At 48.0% G+C, this 27,979-nt stretch overlaps 1 pseudogene; it reads right to left on the minus strand.

Annotated features, from left to right (window-relative positions):
• Positions 1–430: 430 nt before the first annotated feature.
• On the minus strand, positions 431–25,847 carry LOC119111322 (putative ammonium transporter 3; annotated as a pseudogene).
• Between the last annotated feature and the right edge of the window lie 2,132 nt (positions 25,848–27,979).

Raw genomic sequence — 27,979 nt, forward strand, 5'->3', positions numbered from 1 at the left:
AAAGTTTATTAAAACCAGACATAACACGCTGAGATCCCTTGAACGATGAACGTGTTATACATGCATGCTTTTTACTATACGCGGCAAGATATCTTAAGGAGTTCAAAAACTACATCCGCGTGGCGAGCTGCGACGCTGGGCAGCCATGGGTCGCTATTTGTGGGGGGTTCAACGCTAACTTTTTGGTGAATGAGCGCAAACAAGGTTTCAAGGGACTTTGATCAACTAATTTTCGTGGACCCTCCTCACCGCCAGAGTAAAAATCCGATGTTAACCGTCGTAATATGAGCTAAAGCCACCAAGAGATAAGTTCCCCGTAACGGATAAAATTCTGGGACGATGTCGCAAGTCGGACAACATCGGAGGAGGGGTGGGGGAGGGGGGATTTAGGGATGCATGTTATCCAGGTGTTCGTCGAAGTTGATCCATGCTACATGACTGGTGTTTTTCTTCGGGGCTTCGAAGTTTTGTTGGAATCTTCAGTAACCGTAACTGGGACTGAAAGTGCAATGCAAGGATGTTAGACATGTGTATAAGCTCATGGTACACGGTGCGATATGGTAGCTAAAATATACACTTAACTAAGCTTGTTGGTTACCGCTACACCCCTGCCATTCGATCGCTTTGGCTACCTATCTCATATAACCATAGCCACACGGTGGGTGAGAAGCCATATGGAGCTCAACGCAAATTGGATTCTCGGCGCGCGTTGTTACTTAACAATTGTGTTCAAAATGTTCGCACTTTTGCATTCACCCGCTTTCTCCAGAAGCTGAGGGTAAACAATGAGATTTCCGAAGCCGGAAGCAAAAGCACATTGATACACCGACATCGGACAAAACCAGCTATCAAACAATGGATTTGGCACGAAAATGTTGCGAATGGAATGGCCGTGTTACGTTTCAGGTCCGAGGAGTCTACTTGAATAATGAAAGCATTTCTTCCGGATATTTTCCGCACCTGGAACTCTTGGCCAAAATGTGTTGTCTGGGAAGAGAGTTACCAGCATATTCAGATCTATTCCAAGACTTTTCGTAGAGATAGGCATTCGACGATAAAAGCAGGCAGAAGGCTGCCAGGCGCTCCGTCAGCTGGTGTCGCTATTGCAAGGGCTCTGCACTCTCACCCGGACCGGTCGATCCGGCTCCAAATGAAGGCCATTTAAGCTAACGGGAGTGTCCACCTTTGAGGAATATCTCAAAACATGCTGCGGTGAAACCTCAGAACCAGTTTGTCTGATAATGACGCTGGGTAGTGCTACCGAAGTACCATCAAAATATGATGGAGAGATATATTTCTAATTATTTTTGGGTCCAAGTTATGCTGCCAACATTTGGTAACAGCGCCACGCTTCTCCCTTTCTTGGTTCCCCAGAGTGCATCCGGAGTCCGGAATAACTGCAGCTATTGCGACCGCCGTAGTTATGACGACGGCAAAATCTGTTGAGGGCCGTTGTCACCTGTTACGGTTTAGATATGTCACTTTTGAGTTACTTTAACCAGCACCTTGCGGGTTTGCGGGCTTAAACGTGGCGCCTCTACTGGTTTGAATGAAACCAGTACAAATGGACGCTTGCGATTGGCACAGCGGGCGGCAAGGACCAATTGCGGAGAAGCTCATTGGTTGGAGTCTGAACTAGCTTGCCACTATAGGCCATATAATATCCCGTTTTCCAAAGTTAAAAAGCATTTCGAAAAGAGCAATTGCACCAAACGATATAGCGGAGAAATCAAAGCCATGCTATAAAGTTTCGTTGAAGTCGCGGAATAATAGCCCTACATTTGTATCTCTTGTAAAAATGTTTTAATCTTTCCCAGCATTTACCACGCACACATCTTTACAAAGTAGCATGTTGCAAACAGTGTAGAACCCATGCGTTAAAAAGCAGGGTAAGTTAAGTGTATTGCTTTCAAATTAGTCAGCAAGAAGTCCAATAAGACTTCTTCCGCGGAGCGACTACTTCAAACCAAAATTCTGACATGTTCAGAAACATTGCGAGAAAACTGGTTCTATCAATCCAATCGACGCGTCTCAGGTAGTAAGTGACAAGTACAAAACTAGGTCAGATGCTCCGTTTAAGGTGGATGGCAAACCCATTTTCGAAGCATTCGAGTGCACTTCTTGTTGATGCAACTGCACGGGAGCTACTCTCATCGACATCAATACGAAATTTAAGCGTCTCTCAAAGTTCAGTGCACTGGAACATTTGGTGAAAGGGTTTTGATCGGCAGTCGTCGGTAGACGTTAAAAGACAAGATTGCCGTTGATCCCACGGCCAATAACGTATCAGCCATTTGCAGTGAATAGCGACCAGTGCTCCTCAACTGTCCGCATCTGTTCAGGGCAGTGACCACCGCTGGCTTCTGCAGAGCTGGCATACCAATGGGCTCGGTGCGTGATCCGAACGCGCTCCGCCGTGCCGATGACACAAAGGACGCCTCCGCCACTGAGCCACGCGGGTGGCTTATCCTCTGCCGCAGTTTTTGTAGGAGCGTCATGTGCCCTGGAAGTTAGACAGACCCGTCAGGCCGATGTTGGTGCTGATTGACAGCGTTGATTTTTGATGACTCTCAGTCGTAAAGCGGCGTGATAGAGAATAAGACAATTACGCTATAGCGTAGGCCACGGTCCACTCGATGTGCAGAAGCCTAAATGAAGCCATGGTCACTATTTAACGACTTTGATATCGATTCATTGAAAAATTAAGTGAAGCGGATTCGAAGAAACTGAGAATTATAGCTCTCATTTCTGAACGCTACACGAGGCTCATAAAGCGCAGTGGCTCCAATCACCATCGACCACTGGATAACACCGTAGGAACCCACCATTTACTGGTAACACAGCCAGACAACTGCCGGCGAAAGGTCGGCCCGCTGGGCTGACACCTCGACGGCACCGGGGCCACCTACCGAGGTTGGAGCCGACCTCCGGCGGCAGGTCGAGCTCCTTGAGCCGCTCGTCAACCTCCGAGTGACGCCGGAGCGCCGACACGGTGCGCGAGAGACCCAAGCCCGGGTGTCGGATGCCGTGCTCAACGAGGTCGGCGCCCAGCAGCTCCTCGTGCGTCGTCATTCGGATCGGCTTCAGCTTGTTGATGCAGAAGAGGCAAGACGAACGTGACGATGGCTGACCAGGAGATGATGCACGCGCAGGTCAGGGCCTGCACGCCGAGCAAGTGCCAGCCGCCGCCTATGGACGCCCAGCATGGCTGATGACGGCGTCGCGCGCAAGGCACAGGGGACGGAACGCCGTCTCAGCAGATGACACAGCACCCCGAGAATGTGGCAACGCGGCCACTGTTCTGGCAATGCTACGAGGAAAACATACAGGAGATTCACCCGTCTCCGCGTTTTTTTCAGCGAGACCTCACCAAATTGTTGCGGCTACAACTGAAACTTTGGTTACCTCTTGCCATTCCATCTGACGTACTCCAGCAAAATGTTGGCATCCTGCGTTGCCAAGGGCGTCTGCTAACTGATTTGTCGGAAAATGGTTCGAACAAATACCATTTTAGTACGAGACATGCATTAACAGATTATTTCCAACAGAAAGGGTATATTTGACAAAGCAATTGTTTCATATGACATAGCTAAAAACAAAGCATTTGCCACGTAAGCTGGATCATTTAGATTGCTATTGACCCACGCAGAGGGTATGCAAAAGGGTAATACCATGCTGGATCGATGTTAGTTTCATTGCCGAAATCAATGCACGTTTTCTCAATGCACGTATGTTAGTTCTTAGTCTATTGCCGGCCCAATGCTCGATGATAAATGCGTTATGTATTGCGAAGCGGATGAGGGAGCTAATGCAAAAGTGCCGATACCATCACGGCATACTTAAGCCGTACAGATGGCCGCGTCAAGTAGCAGAGCTGGTGCACTAGATACATGTTTGGTGTTTTAATGAAGAGATTGCCTCTGACGTGGCCGGCCCGCGGTCTGCCGCGTGGTGCCGTCGGGAGTGGACAGCTGGACCTCGCGCGGCCGCTGCGGCCCGAGCACCGCTGGCTGCCCACCTTTGAAGAGGCCCGCGCGCCCGTTGGTGATCTTCTCCAGGCTGTCGGCGTCGACAAACAGGCCGATGGCCAGCACGCCCCAGAGACCGCTGACGCCGTGCACGGAGACGGCGCCCACCGGGTCGTCGATGTGCAGCCGGTCGACGAGCGGCATGGTGATCACGGCCAGCATGCCGCCGATTATGCCGACCACCACCGCCTCCCAGGAGCGGTAGAGCGCGCAGCCAGCTGCAGCGGCCGCGGCGCGCGGGGTCACGGGCCAGACGCCGCGGCGTTCGGAGGTCACAGGATGGTCGCCGCAACGCGCGGGGGGTCGCAGGTCACCGCGACCCCGCGGTACGCGGGGTCGCGGGCCAGGACGCCGCGGTGCGCGGGGTCACAGGCCAAACGCCACGGTGCGCGGGGTCACAGGGCGGCCGCCGGGCGGGGGGCCAAGGGATGACTGAGCGGGCTTCATCCGTTCATCACCGCACAACGTCGGCAGGGCGACACGGTCGCGCAGTGTTTTTGTGACGTGGTCGAGCCAATAGCCAATTTGCTTTCGGGGTTATATAAGGACACTGGTTACAGCAAAACGAAGACATTCTTCCAGCTACACACCGACCTATACGTTGGATACAGGGAAATATATTACTAAGTCATGCCGTTGCTTTCGATGCAGGAAGATACCGTGTCTGATCATCTGGCTCACGAAGGATATTATGCATATGAAAACGTCGATTAGGCTATGTTTTACGCTCGTGATAGGAAACAAAAATGATCTCGATGCATTTCAAAAGGTGTTGAATGGGATGTGAGCATTTCAGGGTACCTGTGACGGCCACCAGTCCTCCCAGAATGCTGTTGATGAGGTCCCCGACTATCAGCTTCTTGGTGGTGGCCAGGCTGTACGTCATGCCAAAGAGGCCGCCGCCCAGTGAGGCATTGATGGTGGTGACGGCGGAACGGGCGGCGTACTTCCACTTGTGTCCGCGTACTCCGAAGGAGCTGCCGGGTTCGCCGGTGACTGTCACGTAACCTCACAACCACGTACACCAAAGACACTACATGCCATCTCACTGCATTTGCAACCTCAGATCGCTTCGAGACGAAGCGGATGCACGTGCACGCATAACTGTCGTTTGCTGAAGGTGTGGAGAATATAAACGATCTCACAAAAATGCCTCGGCTGTATTCACATGACCCGACAGCCCGCTGGTGTGTCTGGACGTTTCCGCCCTGATGTCGATGGGTCTGCCCCGCTCCCCGAGGCCGGTGAGTTTGCCCCGCTCCCGCAGCCGATGGGTCTGCCCCGCTCCCGCAGCCGATGGGTCTGCCCCCGCTCCCGCGGATGGTGGGTCTGCCCCACTCCCGAAGCCGGTGGGTCTGCCCCACTCCCGCACCCGATGGGTCTGCCCCGCTCCCGAGGCTGGTGGGTCTGCCCCGCTCCCGAGGGCCGGTGGGTCTGCCCCGCTCCCGCGGCCAGTGGGTTTGCCCCCGCTCCCGAGGCCGGTGGGTCTGCCCCGCTCCCGCGGCCGGTGGGTCTGCCCCGCTCCCGAGGCCGGTGGGTGTGCCCCGCTCCCGAGGCCGGTGGGTGTGCCCCGCTCCCGAGGCCGGTGGGTGTGCCCCGCTTCCGCGGCCGGTGGGTCTGCCCCGCTCCCGCGGCCGGTGGGTCTGCCCCGCTCCCGCGGCCGGTGGGTCTGCCCCGCTCCCGAGGCCGGTGGGTGTGCCCCGCTCCCGCGGCCGGTGGGTCTGCCCCGCTCCCGAGGCCGGTGGGTCTGCCCTGCTCCCGCGGCCGGTGGGTCTGCCCCGCTCCCGCGGCCGATGGGTCTGCCCCGCTCCCGAGGCCGGTGGGTCTGCCCCGCTCCCGCAGCGCTCTCGCCGTCTCTTCAGCCGTCTCGCAGCGCTCCGCAGCTTCTCACCTGCCGCAGTTGAAGCCCAGCCAGCCCCACCAGAGCATGAACATGCCAAGCATGGCGTTGGTAGGGCTGCCCATGGGGAACTGCTCGTGGCCTTGGTCGTAGCGGCCCAGGCGTGGCCCTACCATGATGCACGCCACCAGACCTGCGGCGGTCACAGCTGCTGAACACCGGACACCTCTTCACCGCACTCACTACACACTTTCAAATACGTTTAGCATGGTCGAAGTTGAGGCCTTCGATGTCAATAGCAATGAATCAGACATGAGGCGTTTTTATGCAAGGGGGGAATTTACAGGGATACCCCTTCGGTCTGCATATGTGTGCTGCCTTTGGTCCCAATAGTGGAGTCAAGCACATGGCCTTTGCGTTCAGCTACTGGTTTGTCTTTTAATCTGCTTATTTATTTGAAACTATATTTGTATTCGAATGTGTTTGCCATTTTGGGGGTCTACGTGAAATGCAAATGCACAGTAGAGAAAATGCAAAACGCTCCTATCTAATTAAGGCGTGGAAAGCAATTTTAACGGATGCCATTCTGGGACCAAGCGTTGTTTGCCTACGGCCGGAAAAACATTTAATCAGTGAAATCGGACCAGAACCGAGAGGCACCATCTGGTGACACTTTGGGTGGCCGTCGCCAACCCAGCACCATGCCTGAACCCTCGGAATGTGCTGCTGTGTCGAAAGAAACTCGACCCTCCATCCGAACACATAAGCACGCGGTCCGAGGACACTGAAGCCACCGTGTGGGGATGTAGGGGCAGAAGGAGGGGGACGGGTTCATTAACTTAAACGTTTTGTGCCTTTAAGGGAATGTTTCATGTTTGAAATATTGAAGCAAGCATCACATATGATGAAATAAGCTCACTTATATCCGTAAGTATACGTTTGAGTACAAAAGGCTGCTCTCGGCAACCCAATTTCGCTATTTAGTCAATATGCTCACCAACACGTCAGTGCTTGATTACGTAAATCACTTTGCACAACATTGATTGAGAGCCAATTGGCGGCCGTTCTATCTGGAAATCGCGCTCACGAACGCCAGATAAGAACAACTCGAGCTATTTTTCTTTGCCTGGATCGCCGCATGGCCAATGGAATTACGTGATTTAAATAAGGTTATTACGTCGCCATGGATGTCTGGGTGACCTTGAAATAGTCTCCCCGAAATAGGCTGGACGTCTTCGCGGGCGTGTAGCTTAGAAACAAGGCTGAATATCTCAAGAATGGCAGGGGCAGGACAGGGCTCAGGTGTTAAGAACGGCAGGGCTTAAACTTCACCGAATTATCTTCAAAATGACCATTTCAGACAAAAAAACATGCTAGAAATGGGGAACACTCCCTTTAGGCATCAACCCAACAGCCTTGCATGCAGATGATTACTTTTGAACAGCTGTATGCTTCCGTTTTCGAGAAATTCTCATTCGTTAAATGTCGATTTGAAGCCGAAAGCGTAGCTTGATACATCATGTATATTAACAATTTAACTCTGTAAAATTGTCATCAGTTCCGAGACGACCGCGGATACGAGCGCTGCACTCGCGGGAGGGGTACCGCGATGGAGCACGTGGTAGTGGTCTAGTCCCCCTCCCCCTCAACCTCCAACCGAAGCTGAGACTGACCGGAGACGGCCGCCGACGAGAATGCACTCCTGCAGAGCCGGCTATGTCGATGGCACCCATCTTATACAGGAAGCCGTGCTGTCCCCACAGCCAGCCAGCCGGCACGCAGTACACGATCGTGTTGATAAAGGAGAACATGCAGTAGGCCATGAAGTTGAATCTGCAGCACACACGAGCACAGGTGACCAGTGGTCGGAGTTGGAGATATGGCCTAAACACAGAAGGTGTAAAACATCATCTCATCTAAACAAATTCCAGGGGTCCCGCCAAAAAAGATATGTTTTTCTCTCTTTCTGGAGGCGAGCAAATGCCGCAAAATAGAACAGCGTTATGTCCAGATGAGTAGCTTTAGCGCTTCTGCCTATTAATGCGCAGTGCAGTATAGTTTGCAGAACGAAATTTCCCGGCGATGCTTCTAAACCCGAAATGCACCATCGATAAACGTAATTTGAAAATAGTTGCCAGGGTGTATGCTTTCGGCAGAACCAAAGATCTACCATAGTGAAAAAGTCGGGGGAGAAACGTGCGAAACGAGCCTTTGATAATAGAGAAACAGCAATTTTCCTTGCGCAGAACCAACAACTCTTGCGGCGGTTGCAGCAGGAGCTCGCTTGTACCCAAAGCACGGCCCAGAGATGGGCAAGAACTGAGAAGACGACTGCTCCTTTATGATTAAATAGCCGACAGGGCGCGACCATAGCTGACAAAACCTGCGTGACCAAGTATTATTTGTTTGACATTAGGCAGTGTGTGACTGGATCGCCCGCCCACTCATTTGAGCCGCCTGGTTTTCAGGCTCTGAGTTTTAATGCCACTTCTAAGCACGCACGCTTAGAGGCGTTTTAAGAGTAAAATTGTAATAGGAAGACGGTGGTGGCAGCACGGTTTGAGGCGTGAGAAATGCATTCCCAGTAAACTTTCAAAAGGTAAGCGAACTACCCCCCCCCCCCAAAACCTCAGAAACCCGGCATGTCAAAAGCATGCCACGTGTAGCTAGAAGGCACAACACATTACACAGAACGTTTCACGTACTTGACATGACTCTTACAATTTTATGGAAATAGCAGACCGAACACACTATACGCAGGTACTCTCGATGGGAAGCTCCACCCACGGCCAACAAGCCAGCGCGCTCGTCACGTCCGCTTTTTAATATCTCTCCCGCGCTGCCCCGTTTCTCGGCAGCTGTTCCGCGGGGCAGAACTTTGCGTTTCTTTGCTGGGCTATGAGCCTATGACCCTCAGTGTTGAGTGCCCCCCCCCCCACACACACACACACCACCCTTCCCCCAGTGGTGGGTTTGGCCTCGGAAACAGGACAATGATGCAATACTTAACAATACTAAGCCCCCGATCGCTTTCACCTCGCTGACAAACATAAAAAAAAAAATAACTAAAAAAATAACTAAAAAACTGCAAAAAACAAAAAACTATGTGCGCATGTGCAGGCGCTTACAAGTTTTTGAAACAATGGTCTGCTGAAATAGTATTTCCAAGGATTGGTGTACTTTGTGGTGACTATGTGTGTAATGGCTCTTCGCAAATGCACTACACGACTTACCGTAATTTTGTCACTCATATGCCATCACAGTTTAACTGTGCGCCAAATCAACTTGTCATTGTTGCGTATACCGTGGGTTACTTTCAGCTGGGGCACCCTCTACCTTATACGTTTCTTACCGAATGGTCTCAGTCCGCCAGTGTTTTCTCTTCATCTCAAAATGCATTAGTGGAATATATTGTTGACTCATGTGACTTGTTCTTGCCTTACTTTTAAATGTCAGTGACCATAAACATTGTTGCCAATATTAATTAGAAATTGTCTTTCAGATGCAAAAAGTTAGATGCGTATAGGCCATGCCATTCAGCGGAGAACCCCGTGGTCAGCGCCATGGAGTGAATGACGCGTCAGATCGATTCTGCACATGTGGCCGTGGAGCGGATGGCACGCCAGATCGACTCTGGACATCTGGCCGTGGAGCGGATGACACGCCAGATCGACTCCGGACATCTGGCCGTGGAGTGGATGACACGCCAGATCGACTCCGGACATGGCCGCCGTCACCTCCATAGACCTAAGTCGAGCTTTCGACGGCGGTTGATCATGGCGTCCTGCTGACCAAGCTGCAATGGCACGGCAACGGTCCTCGATCGTTTAAAAGCTACCTTGACGGACGGCGGCAGGTGGTGAGAAGTGGTTCACTAGGCCCTACCCTAGTCGACACGCCCCAGGCCATCAAACAACTCATCATTTTATCTTAATATTAACTCCCTCGCTGTCCGTCAAGATGATGAGAGTGAACATCGGCCATACCCTATCCTGGGATGAGCACATATCCAAATTAGCCAAAAAGCCCAACTTGCTAAGCCCCCGCGACCACATCTGCGTCTCAGGGCCCTAAATGCGCCCCCCCCCCCCCCTTCCTGCCCCGATGGCAGTCCACTCGCTGTTAACGCCTCGGACCGCTGTGAGCGAGCACACCTCTCGGTCGGCGGTGACCGGCGCTTTAGAGCTCTCCCCTTTCCGCTGCCCATGTCGCGTAGGACGCTTTCATATCGGGCGGCCTCGTCCTGGAACCACACGCCGTCGCCGCCGTTGTGACATCCCGGAGACGTACTGCGCTCATATCTCAGCTTGACCAATGTGAAAAGAGGGCTTTGTTTGAATTTGTAGGTCTTCTCAAGCCTTTGACATGTTTTCATCATCGCCTCATCTTGCTTTTATCTTGTAACTCGTAATCCGTCGACTCCAATGAAACATTAAGCCATACATATGGAACGATTCGTGGTTAAATGCATGATATGACCTCGCCATATTATTTTTCCGCTACGAAATCACACATGTCCGAAGACAACGAAAACCCTTTAGCTCTGGCCCTTAGCTAGCGGAGATGCGGTAAGGGCCGGAGGCCGAAAACATGTCAGTATTTGGCTTGGCAGTCTTTTAGTCAAGAAATGTAATCACGGGGTTGTTAGATACCACTCTTTGACATAAATCCCAGTTGCCTATCATTCAAACTATGTTGATGGGAGATGAAGTACTTTCCTTACTCAGGTAACCACTCAACTCGGTATCTGAACAATCAGCAAGCGGTCTTTTAAGTTTTAGTGATCCTTAATCCTTACGATCCGTTTGGGCTGAAAAACTGTAAAAATCCCTTTGCAGTGGTTTTTGTCCTTGCAAAACCACGTGGGCTGAGAAATTTCCGACATCCTATCCAGTCCTAATCCGGGTTTTTGACGTTCATTCACAATCTGTTCCAATCCAGCGCATGGGTAAGCCCGCAGTTCGCGGACGCACTCGATTCGTGAGGGTACCGTGGTACCCACCTCTCGGCGATGGCCCCCGACACGATGGTTGTCGCTGTAGTCGCGAAGGACAGCTGGAATATATACGTGGCGAACAACGGTCCCATGTCCTGTGGACAACCAACAGTCACCAAACGTCAAAAACGTGCGCGGGATGCGATGGTTCATCTCGGTGCTATTTCACCCACTCACCTTCTGGCTATGTACATATCATTATGTAGGAGACGCGATATGTCATGCAGCACAAACCACAACAAGGTAACGCATTTCCATTGGCGTGGCATTAAACCATCCCACACGCCGAGGGTTGGAACAGATTTCAGATCCCCAGCGGCTACCACATGGATTGTACATCGCTTCTAATGTTTGGCATTCAGGTCCCAGTGTGTTCCATCTCTTTTCAATGAGCCTTGTCGTTCCCGTGAGCTGTGTGATGCTTTCTAGTGCGCTGCACTCAGGCCCGGCGGTCTACGTCCCGGTTCCGGTGACCTATGCGTTGTGTCCCAGCGAGTTTTAGCTACAGTTCGGCGAGCTTTTTCACTGTCGGTCCCAGTGGCTGTATGCTGTGTCCAAGTGGCTGGATTCTGTGTCACAATGTATTGTGTCCCTGATTCCATGATGAGCTATGTCCCAGGTTACAGTGGCTGCATGTCAATGCCCATGGTGGACTTGCTTCAATGATATGTGTTCCAATTCCTGGTGCTGTGTTCCGGATCCCAGTGGCAGTGAGCTAAATCCTGGGTCCTGATGACCCATAGCCTGGGGGTCCGTGCGCTCCTTCTCCTTGATCTACCAGTGACTAGCTGCAGGACGAAGAGATGCAATACCTGCTCTGGTGCGGAGACGGCAAAGTCTCCTGCCGCGAACAGTATGTTGGAGTAGGCGGTGCCGAAGCTGAGGCCGTAGCCGAACACCCAGTAGGATAGGCCCCCGAGGATGACGTCCACCGCGTTCTTCCACCATGATGTTGACCTCGTTCTTCAGGGATACACACCCCGACTCTAGGAGACCAAAGCCTGCGACACCCGAGTTTCGGATCTATAGGCGCTCGTAACTCCATCCAGAGCACGCGGGACGACAGAACGAGAACTTAGTGACATAGCCAACAAACGTAGCAACTGGGGCAAGGTATAAAGACTGGGACGATTAATGAGTTTTTGCTGAGGAGAGCAAAGTTATCAAAGATTGTGTCGTTATTATAGTTATGTACAACCTCTGCTCCCAACAGATATGGTTTGCAGGGGCCGATTGCGGATTCATGGCAGCGAAGATATTATGTCACCTCATCAGCCAAGGGTAAACACCTACGATGTTAAAATTAGAGGACTGCTTTCAATCAGCTGTAACTGAAAAGTTCATTATCTTAATGCTGAATCCGGTTAAAGCACGAGCATGCTCATCTCCGTGCTATCAAGCTAATGATTTGCAGAGTCCTGATGCGTCATATATATATATATATATATATGCTTAAAGATTTTGCGCGAAAACCTATGTTCATTTCGTCACAGTATGTGAGTATTGGACGACCCCTGAAGACGAAGAGCTGGAATATTGTCCAACAAGGCGCTTCTATGTCCGAAAAGACCAGAATGAGTCAGGCACTGCCGCCAGAAGCATAGCTGAGAGATAATTGGTATTACGTCACTCGACCCCTCGACATGCCTTAAAACATTTGTTACCAGCTATCAACTACCAGATCTGTACAGGGACGTATGACGCTATTTAGCTGAACGGAGCACCCATCAAAACACTGATAATAAGTAGTAGTTGAACTAGTAGTGAAGCTACATGGCAAAACGTTTCCTGTTACCAATAACACCAGCCCTCCATCGCGAAGCAGTGGAAGCCCTTCCAAGCCCTTCAAGCTCCTTGGATGCAGCACAATTTCGAAGGAAGAGTGCGCAATGCAAACAAAAAAGCGCTGTCTTTAATCCCGTTGGTGACCTGCCAGCACCATTTGTACTTGTCATCTCTTTCGCTGGTAATGATTGTGTTGCAATATTCAAACTCCTCAGTGCAGAGTGCCAGTAGCCACAAAGTGTACACATAAAACCCCCAGCGATTGTCAAGTTCATTTTCATTTTCATTTGCTATCCCTCACAAGTTTCATCCCATGTTCTAACAACTCATGCCCAGTAAGAAATCCAGAGCTCAGTGATCACATGACTATACCATATTTTGGCTCTGACTGGATTCCTTCATGGACACGAACCGCTACAAAATATCATCAGAATGGATTGCTACCTACCGAATTGCAATGTGCTCTTCTCGCACATTCAAAAAGACGTACCCAAGCATGAAATCAACGATGGTGTTGCACGGGCGAAAAAAATCCGCTAACTTTAGATGCCCCTAAATACCGTCAGCAATGGTCTCAAAACTTTTGTTACGTTATTACCATGCGTTGGCCAAGCGTTCGGAAATTAATTTGACCGGATATGCCAAAAAAAGGCAGGTATAGGTGTCTAGTTAGGCATACATATGAATGCAACGCATTTAACTCACATACAATGCATATGTAGATAAGTATACAACGATGTATGGCGGCATTCTTTTAATAATGTGATCCGTGTGAGCTTCAAATAATTTGATGTGTTTATAAATCTGAACATTTAACTCCCAAACAGGAGAACATAGGTCAAACAGAAAATAAGGAAACCATCAGAACGATTTATCGATCAAAGCCCGCTGAGAATACAATTATCTGATATTTGCTTACGCGCTAAATGGGATATTTCTGGCAAGTAGCACAAACATGAGTCATGAGTGGCTCCACACGACACGCCTGCTGTCACCGCGTATCGAGATTGCCTCCTCTCGGGCCGGATATTGAACGCACTGTCAGGAACTACAGGGAAATCGACCGGGGCGAGCATGGACATGCGGCGCAGTCTCCTGATGGTGCCGGTAATTTCCTTTCATCTTCAGAGGTAAGCGGATGCACGATAAACCATCTCAAATATTACAAACTGAAAATTGGAGCACGCATAAGTGTGGGATGGTGAGAGTATCACCCAATATGTGAATACATTGTTGGGCGGAAATGAGATCAATATGGCGACTCAAATTTTTTGGACGTCTGACAGCTCCAGATTTTCTTGCGGCTAAGAGCATGGGACGCAATTAAATTCTGAAAAAAACTTTCTGTCATGCTTTGGATGCGTTAAACATTTCGATGATCAAATCGTATTTTTATTTCCCTGTGCTTTCCCACCATCTCAAGCCGTGAAACTCCTAGGGATTTGATGGAAATACCATTTCCTAAAACAACATATCGGCAAATATGGTGTTGATACAGACAAACTTAACGCCCCAAATGCCTAAGGCTTCTAAAAAAATCAATACATTGGGCTGAAAAATGATTGCAGTGGTTTAATATTCGGGCACCTCGCATTACATGCTTCAAAAACCACAAACGATTTCATCGAGACGGGAACTGTCCAAGCTCCATTTACAACGACGTTACATATTCGGGTAACATTCGGAAGTATCTGGTTCTCGATCCGGTTGGTACATGTCGTTTTATGCAACGAAATGGAAGGCTTGGGACAGGTGTTTCAGGCGTATGCCTCTACAATTACTTCCCAAGTTGAATGTAAGTTCAATATCTTGGTCCTGGGCTCGTTTCACGCCCGTGAAAACTGTGACAAAATCTATTGGATGGGAGCAAAGCTGGCCGATGAACCATAATTCGTCACGCACGTATATATGTATTATGTACGTTTTTATGGCATACCTTACGTTCTGTTGGTACACCAGGACTATTATACGGCTAGATACGGCTACTGGCTGGTCTGGGCTGTTACTGGCCAGCTGGTAGGACAATATGCATTATTCCGCTGCACATAATGCATATTTTAAAATCTGCAGGCTCACCGTTCTCATATTTCCTTTTCTCCATGTCAGGCTAGTTCGGAGACTCCTTTCCAAGCACTGGTCCGTAATCAACATCTCCGTCGTGTTCCGTGAGTCCTTTTTAGATAATGGTAACTTCCTCGTAGCACCGGATCATACGTATTCCGCCCCCCCCTGGCTCTTTTTGCACGAGGAAGCCTCTTTGGGGACTCGGAGCCCCATTGGTCTCGGAATCTTTTTAAGAGGGCATGGTTTTTCGCAAGGTCGTCAGCTCCACTACGAGCGGAAATGAGAGGTCCCGCAGTATCGTCAGCACGATCAGCCGTGGAACGGTCTGTGGATCAGTCCGGATAAGGGCCGCAGGATAACGGGCCGCAGCGTCCATCGTCATCGGCAGTCGTCAATAGCCGTAGTTGTAGACAATTTGGACATTCTGCAGACTGATGGAGCTATGGGGCTGATGAAGCAGTTATGTTGGCAGAATCTGGCACGTAGGTTTTTGATTCAAGATTTACCTTCGCTTTCTTTGCATCATTAAGCGCGTTTGTTTTGGCCTGTAGGATATGACCGTAGATGGACTGTGTTGCACATTGTTACATAATTATTTCAGAAAAATTGTTCGCAAAAAAATTCACACTTTTGTTTGACGGACAAAAATACAAGGCAGTGACTACCTCTCGAAGATTTTGCAACTAAACTGGAACTGAACAACGTTTTTATCTGAATACGCACGATTACTGCCCAGCCCAGTGACGTTAATTGAACTCTTAGTACGCAACAATGTGATATTTTTCAGAGGCGATTGTCCTTCCTTATTATATGGCATCTATGCTTATTAGCATTAAATATTACTTAAAGTTTCTCTGGGCTAGGCATAAAGATGAAGTCAGCTTCTGCTTCGTCTTCAGCTTTGCGGAATCGCAGTTTGTTTTCAGTTAGCTCTTGGTTTGCTTTCGGCTTTGAACCATTTTCTATCGCTGGCATTGGCTTTGGTCTCGTCTTAACTTTATTACAACGATTGGCTTCGGCTTCGGCCTCGGGTCTGTGTCTTGTCGGACGGCCGGCTTTGGCGTCGGTTTCGGTTTCAAACATTTCATAATTGTGGCTCCGTCTCCGGCTGCGCGCGAACTTAAACTGCTGACTTCAACTTCCTCATTGTGTTTTTTCATTGGATTCAACGCTGTAAGTGGCGAAAACAGCTTTCCTCGCCCTATCCTTAATAAACCACACGAGTTTTCGATGTTTTTTTAGAGCACTTCGCGGATTGGATGCATCGACGGATTGAGGATCAATCTAAGGAGCGAACCTGGCTTTCAAACTTATCAACTCCCATGGTTTAAACGGACTGAGAGCGAATCAAACGGAAATTTTCACCAAACAGTTCCCCAAATGTTCGATAAAGAAACTAACCAAGAAAAATTTATTTAAACCAATAAATGTATCGCTTTCAATAATAGGCAATGCACGCGCCGGCAATATAGAACACGACTCACAGTCCACAAGCAAGTCATTTGATGAAAGGATTATTTTGACAACTTGATATGCATGAGTTACACTTAGATATGCTGCTATGGAAGACAAGCGCCCCCGTTCCTTAAAAGGTAATTAAATTATCCAATTATCTAACACCCTATCATATCATAACATAGATAATATTCCTCCTGATCTTGTCATCAATCATATTTAACCCTTGTGGATGACACCGCATCTTTGAGTTCAAAAGCAGGACAGGACAATGTTTTGTTGGTAGAAAGCCCACTATGGAGTTTTGAAATACAAGGTTCGGTCCGAAAAGGTCAGAAATGCGAGCTTCCTGGTAACATTATAATTTCTGTTCACCTAGTCAGTCAGCAAAATTAATAAGCTTAACATCAGCTTAAAATTAAGCATGCTGCCTCAACTGATCCATTTTCAGGCCCCTGCTAGAACAAAGATTGTTGCATTCTCATAATTCTTTATCTACCCACACCACTCCCCAGTTCTTATATATATATATATATATATATATATATATATACATATATATATATACATATATATGTATATATATATATATAATATATATATATATATATATATATTATACATACAAATATATATATCAAAGAAGCATTTTGGAGCATGCACGTCCTGTACAACCATGGACCACATGTAACTTTCTCACCAAAAGTGAGTTAGGTACTCTTTACATCCAGCAAAAAACTTTGGTATTTGGTAGATCCTTTTTATTTGTGTCACGTCTATTCTACTCCCAATCGCATAAATGTGCCCAATTGGACGGTTGCAATGCATTTTCATACCTGTGGTTCTTCTGCAATGGTTTAGGAGGTCCAACACACTTTACACGAAGTCAGGAAATTAACATAAATAAACATACCACCCATTCCTTTATTCCGCAGGTGAGTACCATCCAATAATACTACAAATAAAGATTTCGTAATGTTTGGAAGAGCTTGTGGGACCATCCGAGCTCATGGAAAGTAGCTGGCGTGTATATGAGATACTAAAGCACCAGCGGTCATGATAGATGTTGGATGATGGGCGACAAGTATGTGCCAAACTCTCTTAGCACGATTTGTTTATGAATATGGGAGGATTCTATATTTGTATCTAAAGCACTCACGGCGGACAAGATACGTTACATACTTTGATTGAAACGCTGCCCATTCGGTTCAAAATTACATAAGCTGTGTAGTGCGTTTGCGAGGAACATTATTTACCTAGATAAGAGAGAAGTAATAGCCTTATTCCTCGGAAAAAGACCAGAACAATGGATATATATATATATATATGCATACCTATATATATATATATATATATATATATATATATGTTTTATATTTCGGCAGCATGCCTTTATCCAAACAATAGCAGAAGTCATTGCACCACTTCTGTACATTCAATTTAATCTTAAGTGACCCATTCCACTTACATCCAATTCGCATCACTTCTGCCATTGTTTCGATAAAGGCACGTTGCCGAAACATCAATCCATCTGTATCTTCATTCTTCTGGTTTTTCTCCGAGGAATAAGGCTATTACTACAGTCTTATCTGTGAATAGCTGCTCCTTTTCCCAAAACGTTCATAGCCGCTCTATTAGCGCGTTGAAAACAAAATAATGCATGCAAAGCTGAGTACTTTTGTCCAAATACACGGACCAAATTTATTTTTGACTGCGTAAATGGCACTTCATCTAACTGTGTAATGTATGATTACAAATACAAATAGCTTTGGCATTTTACCAGTATGAGCAGAAAAGGGTGATTTGGTAGACTCTTGCATTTTTGCGACATAGTTCAAAAATGACGCAACTGTTTCATTCCTCTGAATAAAAGAGCAGTTACCGCGGGCAGTGGACAGTCGCACAAGTGAATTATAACGTTAACGCAGCTGCTAATCTAACAGGAAATAATGGTTGCAATGATGCACACATGAAATAATGTATATGCAGTGAGATATGCGTTCTTGTGGTTCACAAGGCACACTAGATGAGCGTCGTCCTGCGCTTGTAAACTTGGCGCTGCTGAAACTGTGAAGTAGCATTTGTAGGTATTTTGTACCTTACCTCGAGTCTGGAAATGTTAGATAATGCGCTCGTGCCTTTGGCGTATTGAAACCAGGAGTGACTTTGGGTCCTTGGATGTGGTGGTAGTTTTAAGCTGTTGCCAAATATGTGTGACATGATAAATAATACGATGAGCCTTGGTTGTTCTGATCTCCAAGCAAAAGTGCATTCCCAACAGGCGGCAAGGTGGGTTAAGTATCTCAGCACCCACTGGCTTACGACAACTTAGCGTGCATTTTTTCCAATGAAAATCCACAAATTTCTTGAACATAAGGTAATGGGGAAGCAGGAATCGTCATCTAATTTTAACAATGCTTAAGGTGGAAGCGGATTAGCACGGATCTATCTCATACATTTATCTGGCAAGGCGAACTGGAACGGATTGGAATGAGAAATCTTGAGAAAAGCAGATTGACAGGCGGATTGGATCTGGACTAACCAGACTGGACTGGATCGGACCCTGAAAATTCAATCCATCAAGTGCTCGAACGGGTAGGGCACAGTTTTTCCATGGCGTAACAAGAAGCAAGTCATTCTCTCATGACCAATTAACACCTGGTGTCAGCCAAAGACCTAATTTCCCCAAAGGTCTGTACATGCTAGCGCGCACGGAGAGGACGATTGTCCGAGATATCTTCCACCCATGGCGCCATGACCTCCTCACATTCTCTCGGAAACCCAACGTGATGTTTTCTTGTTCCACAGTTTTGGCAAATACAGAAATAATTTCGATGCCGCAAAAGAACATTGCACGAAGATTAAGCCCTGGCTTGCCATCGGCGTCGGGGTTCGGGTTCGTGACTGACGGGTTCATCCCTGGTTTTGTGTTTTCTAGGCTCCAAACCCCTGACTTCGGCAACCACTCTGCGTGTACAAAGTTCAAGGCCACTCGCATTCGTCTTCAAATACGTAGCAAATGGTTTCGGACTCGGCTTCCCAGATGCAGATTTCAAAGTCACCAGGCTCGGTTTCGACTTGGCTTCATGTTAGTGTCTTAACTTCAAACTCCGCTTTGAAATCAGAAGCTTGGATTCTCCCCCTGTCTGCTATGAGCTTTTTCATGGTCTCCTTCAAGTTTTGACCCCATTGTCAAGAGCAATATATTACTGTGAAGTAATGTGGTCCCTGCTACAAGCCAATAACACCATTTGCAAAAATGCAGCCAAAGACTGGATGAGACTGTCGTGCACCAAGGGCCGCTGTGAGATCCTGGGTGCCATTTCTAGGCGGCATAGAGCAATGTCACCGAAACTTCCCAAGAGATGGAGGCGAGGACACTCCCACTTTCCAGGTAAATTTTGTCCATGTATCACAATAATGCTAATGTTTGCTTCTGAGAACTGGGACTAGCGCCTCCAGCCCCCCCCCCCCCCCCTCCCTCCCGCTATTTGCACTCCCATGGCTCCGGTGGCATCGGCATTTACACGGGGTCCCTTTTCACACCCAAGAAGCGAGTGTTTTCATCTCAAAATTCTTTGTTTTTAACCAGCGTGTCTGTCTTACACAAAGCGAGACGTTGTAAAGTTTATGGTTGCAAGGGCTGGCGACCTCCAGGGCAGGTTGACCCCTTGAGGCTCATCTGGACTGTCCCTGCGAGCGTCACACGGTTCGGAGTGCGTGGTAACTGCTGCTTGATGCTGACCGGACTGCATGGTGAAGACGATGAATGAGGCCGTCATGACCCAGGTGGCGTCATCCAGCTCATGTTCTGGTCTTCCTCGCTGCGCGGCATGTAGGTCGTGTTGGTCATGTTCGCCATGTCCATCTCCGTCACCCACTTCTGTCGGCAAATAGGACAGCATGCCATTAGACCAACTGATTAGAGAGGTCAGTAGTGGTAGGGGGATGTCGTTTAGCTCTGGTGAAATTTCACACTGGCGCTATGATGCTGCTTGCAGAAAGAACTTAAACGGGAACAGCGATTGCCCTACCGTCCCAATGAGATGGCTCGCATGAGCCTTGCCGCTTGCCTTACCATGAAGCCGAGCTTTCACAAGCTTCGTACAGAATGGTGACGTCACGGGTGCCGAGACGTCAATGCAACGCGGTCGCTAGCCGTGGGGCGTCAGGCCGCAGGGCAGCCAAAACATCGGAAATCCTCGTACAGATAATGAGCAAACTGTTGGCCTGTTGGGAGATGGATATGACTAGCAACCTGATCAAGTAGAATTTAATGGCGCATACCATGATACGCTTTGCAGGCCTACACCCCTAGCCATTAGGCAAATGCAAAGGCATGAAAAGTGTAAACAGAGACACGGTAATTAGACAAGATGGGACGGCCGGAGCATCGGACTTTCTTCACATCGATCATGAACGAGATGTTAGCGGCAAGCGCATATGACCAGCGAGCCAATCGAATAAACTCTAACGCCGAACATTATGATGTGTTTTGCAAACTTATGCGGCCAACTATTACTATCAAATCGGCGTTGAAAATTGAAAACTCTTACTCGAGAACTGCTGCGGAGATGAATGGCTGGGATATCGGGATGCCTTCGTACCAAAAATAAACAAGCTGTTAAGGGAAGGTGCACATATCCAGTGGACTGAATGCGCGGAAGTCAATAGGGAATATGATGCGTCAACTTTAAGTGCACACGCCGCGCTATAAAACGGAATCAGCGTTTAAAGCGAAAACGTGCGCGTGCGGGCTATTGGAGATATGCGGCCAGGAATTCGGTCTGTCCTCTTACCTTAAGTAAACTATCACTGGTGTGTGCGTGTATCCGCAAACTGCTCAGGTGAAATTAAATGGCAAGCAAGATCATATGCTTTGCGAGCTTACATTCAGCAAAGCCTTAGGATTCAACTGGCGTGGGAAGTGAATACGCCTAGGCAGGGACGCTGGTATTAGGGTTGAGTTTAAGTCCCCAAGTTTCTTAAAATTTAGCATTTACCCCATGGTACTCGACTCGGAAAAAACAACCAAAACGGCTATGTCCCCAAATTAGGAGAGCTTCCGCCTGCCCCTACACGGGGCCGGCTGACATCCTCGCTGAAACGCTGATGGGAATTTTGAGGTAAGTAGCGCGGTGTCACGGGAAGCTGTATTAAACAGGAAAAGTCCGTCTTGTGTTACGAAGCACAAATGCTCCCGCGAAAGGCCGAGCAGGCATCGGCCGGCGTTAAGAGACGGCAAGCCATGAACCATGTTCACACAAACACGCGCGCTGCCCATTGTTTGGACCTGCTGCCCAATTGTTTTACCCATTTTACTTACCCTTTACTCTTGCTTGTTGTCCAAACAAACTATAATCACGAGTTGAGTAAATACACTTATTGGAGTCCACTGCTACTTACATTAAACATACAAATATCCATCATTTGTGCCATTTATACTCTTCTGCCTGATAAGAAAGTTACCACAGATGCATATCCTGCTCTGCACCTCCGGTCTGGCTATCCATAATTCTACTCGCGTACCACTTTCACACACATACACACACACACACACACACTCATACGTATGTATATATATATATATATATATATATATATATATATATACACATGTATGTATATATGTGTATATATATATATATACACATGTATATATATATATATATATATATATATATATATATATATATACATATATACATAATATAAGCAGGCACATAGGGACCGAGCACTGTCGGCCCCGCACACAGATGCCGACCGAGCACGTCGGAATGTAGGTAGGCATGGACCTAGCACGACCAGCCCCGTAGGCAGGAACAGGCCAAGCACAGCGGAATGTAAATAGGTACGGACCGAGCAAGACGCATCTGGTACATCCAAGCAAAAATTAGCTGTAGCGGACAACAGACTCGCCACGCTCATCACTCGTTTGCATCACCAGAGACGGCAAGACCACGAGTGCAAAGCTGTGTAAGATCGAAGTGCATTGTTATGGCTTGCGCTGAATGCCGTTGTCCCATATTTGCGACGTGTACCAAAAACTTACTCTGCTGAAAGCTCAGGACCAGCCACGGCTAACAACAAAACTGGGTAGTACCACTGCAGCGCCACCAGCTATAGCAGTTATGTGCATTTTATTTATTTTCGAGTCAGATTCAGCCGTCGTCATGACGACGGCAGATTCTGATGGGTGGCCGCTGTCAGCTGTTACCATATGACCAGGGCTACTGTGTGTGACCACAGTACAAACGAACATTTGTGATGACCACAACGGGCGGCAAGGACCAGCTAGCAAGAAGAGCATTGGTTGAAGTTCGAAACAGTGCGTCACTATAGAATATATAGAACGTGATGCTTCGTTTCACAAAGCCAAAGGCGCTTCGAAAGAGCCACCGTAGTAAACGCTATAGGGAAGATATTATAGCTATAGCATAACGTTCGTCAAATGCTCGGGGATAAAAACTTCCCATTCGCATATATTCTTTTCTTAACAGACTGCTTCAAGCTTTCGCAGCATTTATTACACAGACTTTGTGACAAATTAGTGCATTACAAACATTACAGAATACACGCGTTTAAACAAGCAAAACAAATGAAATCTATTACGTTCATGGTAGTGAGCAAGGAGCCCGATGATACATTTCCCGCAGGAATGGCTACTTCAAAAATTTTTTTAGGCTATCCAGAAGGATTTTGAGAAAACTGGCATTCCTGACCAAATCTGCGCGTCTGATCTAACAATAAGCGAAATGTACAAAAGGGTGGCACACTCCCGTTAAGGTTGCTACGTACATCATACTCCGTTCTAAGTTTTACGCAATTCGCCCGCTGGTTATAGGCATCTGCCACAAACAATTTGTTCGGTATCGGCACAAAGACAGACCGATGTTCCTTCTACCGTATGGCAAATAAGTACAGTGCATACGTCTTCACTTCAGCTGATTGCATTTAAATGGTTTGCCGCGTAGGCTTGCAAACCAAAACATCATTTTCTTTCATACAATTCTACGTAAGCGGCTCGCTGGTCTTATGCATCTCCTGCTAACGTTTACGCCCGACGCCTAGAAGCCCGCCGCACTCTGAAGTCTCGACACTAGTGACATCACGTTAACGTTAAGTGAAGATGAAGCGAAAATTACCGGATGGTTTTATTCCTCTTATTCGGTTTTGCTACTGCCCCGTTTGTCACTGCACTCAATGTGGAAGCTTTGGATTCATTAAGCGCGGCGTAAGCCGTACACGGTCCGCACAGTTATCGTTTGCCCCATTCACCCGACGAAGGTGTGCTCTTCGCATTTGACGTACAGGATGAACGCGCGGTTCCTTTCAGAAGAAAGGTAGCAAGATCAATTTTTACAGAACATTCTGATGTTTCCTGGTTTTGCCCGTTCATTTTTCATCCACTCGTTTGACAAGCTGAAATCTAACAGATCGTGCTGCACTTGTTAGAAAGTGGTCGTTGATAATCATGAATTCATCTATCTGTTATCAGCCTGCAAAAAAGGCATTACTTTGGTCAGCTGCTTGTGTACTTTGACGTGAAAATGCTTAACTTCTTTACCTCGAACTGAATATGGAATAGATAATCCTAAACCCTTTCTTTTGTCATATTAGTGAAAAATGTAACACTTGTACCCAATAATTTAAAGCCACCAATTCAGCAGAATTCGTATGTTTCATTCGGAATCAGCTCCGTGTTATATCTGCACCGGGAATTCACGCTGTCAACACCTTTCCATCGTGACACGATAGATGGAAGATAAAAGGTAGGACAAAATCCTGCATCTATTTTGAATTAAAGCTGAATGTTTCCAATGACTTCAAAGCTAATTCTTTCAAGAGTTAGACGAATAACGTGCAACGTCAGAAATGGACGTCGTCCCATCTAAATCGGAGTGGCAGAACAATTTCTTATTCGACCCAGGTCAAGATCCAACTTTGGGAGTGTCTTTTCACAACAGCTCGTGCTGGTGTCTCTCCACACATATTCGGCGCGGCGATGATACCCGATGTCACGCAGTAATCATACTGTAGTCATGCCGACAGACATACCTCTCAGTTTCCGAAGGTACAATATTATTCGTGTGTGCTATTTTTTTTTGCCGTGGGCGAAAACAAAAATAGGGAAGGCCCAGTAAACGCTGAGGGGCTAGCGCGTCGGCCTCCCACGCGGGGCCTGGGTTCCAATCCCGGTTACGCCATGGCCTCGTGCGTTGATATCCTCACTCAAGTCGCTAGTGCTGCATAAAAGGGACGCGGCAACGTACGTCGCGTTCTTTTTTTAAAGAAATTCGGTTAGCGAGTCGCGCTGACGCATCATCTCCTGACGAGTGTAGACAATGTGGCCGCACAACCAAACAAAGCTGCACGACTGGGCGCCAGGCTAATGCAAAATTACGAAGCAGCAATCTACAAGAATCGCCACCTGAAAATACCTGCATGTGCCAAGCGCTGTCGTAGAGTGAACAGAAAGTACAGGACTTGGATTTCGCACATCATTAGGAACACACTCCGCAGTAGTTATGAAATGCAACAAAAGGAATCGACTTTGCAATGATGGAGATACATACGGCAGATAATCTGAACATTTCGCGCATGCATACACATTGCACCACAGCTATGGTTCAGGTATATCTCATTATTTTGTAGTATGTTATCACTATTTATTATTTTTCATTATATTATCATATGTTTATGACTATTTATTATTTCATAACTACTTATTTTTTCATAACTCACCTATTGTATTTGATTAAGATGTCTTATTTTATCATTATATTATTATATTTCACTATTATTTATTATTTCATTGTCACATATACAGTTCTGCATTGTCAGCTGCTGGATGACGGGGAGTGCAGCACCTACCATGACCAAATGACAAATATAGTTTGATCTCAGCCCCCTCACATCAAAGAAAATAATTCTCAAAGGATCGGACTCTTGACGGATGATAGAAGCACACTCTCGTCAACGAAATCGATCTCCATTCATACACGCAGAGACAAGAGCTTTCCGGTGAGGACGATCCACCAAGCGGAGAGTCCGCCGCCTACCTTCTCCGGCGCTGGGCCGGAAGAAGCGCGGCATGACTGCTGTTGGTGCGGCAGTGGCGGCGGTGACGGCGGCCCCTGACCCGGTCCACCCCCCCAACTGCGCGCCGCTGGCCGCTCCGGCCTGTCGTGCTTCGGCAGCGCGCGGCCGCCGGCGCGGTCGGCTCCTAACCGGCGCGAGCACGACACGCAGCGCGGGAATAACCACCGCGGCCGGCACGCGCCGCGACCAACTGGCCATGGCGCGGCTGCAAGCGGCTCGCTGTGTGGCCCAGGCCTCTGCCTCTCTCCAGCCGTTCGTAACGGTGTGCAGCTGCAATCGATGCGTTTGCCGCCTGCACCAAGCAGCCGTTCGTCTTCAGGTGGCCGATATCTGTAAAGGCATGCTTGCTGGCGGGAAATTAATCGACCAGAATATCGCCCCTGTCAGTACTTTAAGTCCGCATTCGGCGCCTACATAGTCCGGATCGCCTGCTGCGCAATCAAGTGCGTGTGAACGCCGACGATACGTGATGGCGTGATGTGCGTGGTGCACTGACGGCCTCCCCACAGCCGGCGCGGCCGACCGAGCGCGACCGGCTGATTACGGCAGCCGTGTCTGTCCCGAAGCCGACCAGCATCGTTACCCGATAATGGTCACTGCCATGCACCTGCAACACGGAACCTCACTCGGACAGATCATCTCTCGGCCGCGGCGACACGCAAGACCATTTTCGGAGCAACAAGGGGTCCGAAATATACTGGAACATGGCGCAGTGGCAGAGGCGTGGCACAAACCTAGAAGTGATACGTTGAATCGGGATGAGCCCCAGATTCTAGGGCACTGCAGGTGCGGCGAATAAGTTTCAGTCAATGGCTTCAGAAATTGACATCCATGGCAAAAATCGATGATACACAAGTGGAGCATTCCCTTTGAATGTAAAATGTTCATAAGAAAGCACACACACGACACGTGACGATTGTCATAGCGCATGGATTCACGTTTGCACTGTAAGTCAAGCCTGTTAAAATTTTTGACGTACAATAGTTAGGTTGGTTTATAAGGGTCACTCAATTAATCGTGCAACGATGTCATAATTGTGATGGAGTTTTACATAATAAAACAAAAGGCTCTCTAGCGAAACCACACTGACAAATTTTTTGATACAAACAAAACGGCTACAAAAATGATTTTGGCAATATTTTATTTGTGGTATGAAATCACACCATGCAAAACATTGCTTCAATGTCTCACTTGGTTGTCCAGTAAATGACACATTTTGGAAACTGCGTGTGCCGATCCCGTGCTCTCGTAACTCCCGTAAAACCGTGTCTAACGAAGCCCGCTGTTTGAATGCGTCCAACTTCGCGCATCGAGCCCGGTAGCAAATAAATGTTTGGCTTTACAAAGGAGCCATAAGTCTGAAAACGAACCTATGACAGTAAAAAAAGTTGGGAGTTCATGCTCGATAACAATCATTTTACCTCAGGTGGTTTGCACATAGGAAGTAGCAAACGCTATATGAACTGTTGATATCTTTATTACTGTAATTCTAGGTTTGTTGTTTTGGTGTAAACGTCTGACCCCATCGGGCTGCCGCAAATGATCAATGCAGTTGATGGGTACATAAACTCAATACCTAGCTTACCCCATCGGGCCATTTTTCCACCTTCGTCGTCAGGGACGGGACCTCATAAGCGCCAGCGCCATCGCAGAAACTAAGCATGATTCAACAACGCATGCTTTGCAGGGAGCGAAAATGGAATCATGCTTAGTATCATTGAACAAGTGCAGCAAGTTAATAGACAAAACCAGATAAATGCGAAAACTGAAAGATTTTGCTGTTTTCTATGCACAAGATTATGCGCGGTGTTGTGCAATAGTGAGAATACCTTTGCATAACGCTTTCCTTACTGAATGATACACCGATAGTAACCGTCTGTGCGGATAACCTGCGGTTTGTCAAGTCGACCCAGCAGGTGCATAGGCCCATCAGGACTGGGCGTCCATGCATATTTGCATTACTTTCATAGGGCCATCGACAATTTGAGAGCAGCTATTGCAGCTTTGGGCGAAAAGTACAAGAGATAAGGACATGGAAGTGCAAAACGTAAAAAAATAGATATACACTCATTCACCGGCTGCCAATAGCAATATCGCTGAGCTGTTCTCATCGCTCGCACTAGACGCTGCTGTGCCAGTTACGTGGTGTCGGTTGGCAGTGCATTATACAACACTGACGTGTGATACCCGAAATGTCTTCCGTTAGCCCGGGTTTTCGGTCTAGAGAGGTGCAGGAGCCTATCCTGCCGAGTGGGTCGCACACGTGCGTCGTGGTTAACACCAACAGGTCTCTCAGCACATCAGGCTCGCCGTGTAACGTCACCTTACGAGCCAAGGTGACCGCTTGAAATTCTGCTATGCGTCGAGGCAGAATCCTTCGAAGTTCCTCAGGCAGGTCAGACACATGGCCAGGTCTACGTCGGAAATCAGGTGTAAAATTACCACAAACCGTTGGACAGTATCTGACCTTCGTGAGCGCCAACTCTGCTACTAGAATTTGGATGACGTTATCGGGAAGGTAGGGCCGCAAGGTTCTAGGACAAAAAGTGGAAAATCCCACTTAGCAAATGCTTTTTGTCGAACTCTGAATGATGAATGCGGAATGACGACATGCAAAAAAGTCGACGCGGCGAAAATTCGAAACGGCTGGATGGCAAAACGCGAAAAGGCGCCATCGAAAAACGTCGACATGCCAAGTTGGCGAACGGC

The sequence above is a fragment of the Pollicipes pollicipes genome, unplaced genomic scaffold (genome assembly GCF_011947565.3).
Source record: "Pollicipes pollicipes isolate AB1234 unplaced genomic scaffold, Ppol_2.1 Scaffold_7261;HRSCAF=8764_pilon_pilon_pilon, whole genome shotgun sequence".
NCBI lineage: Eukaryota > Metazoa > Arthropoda > Thecostraca > Pollicipedomorpha > Pollicipedidae > Pollicipes > Pollicipes pollicipes.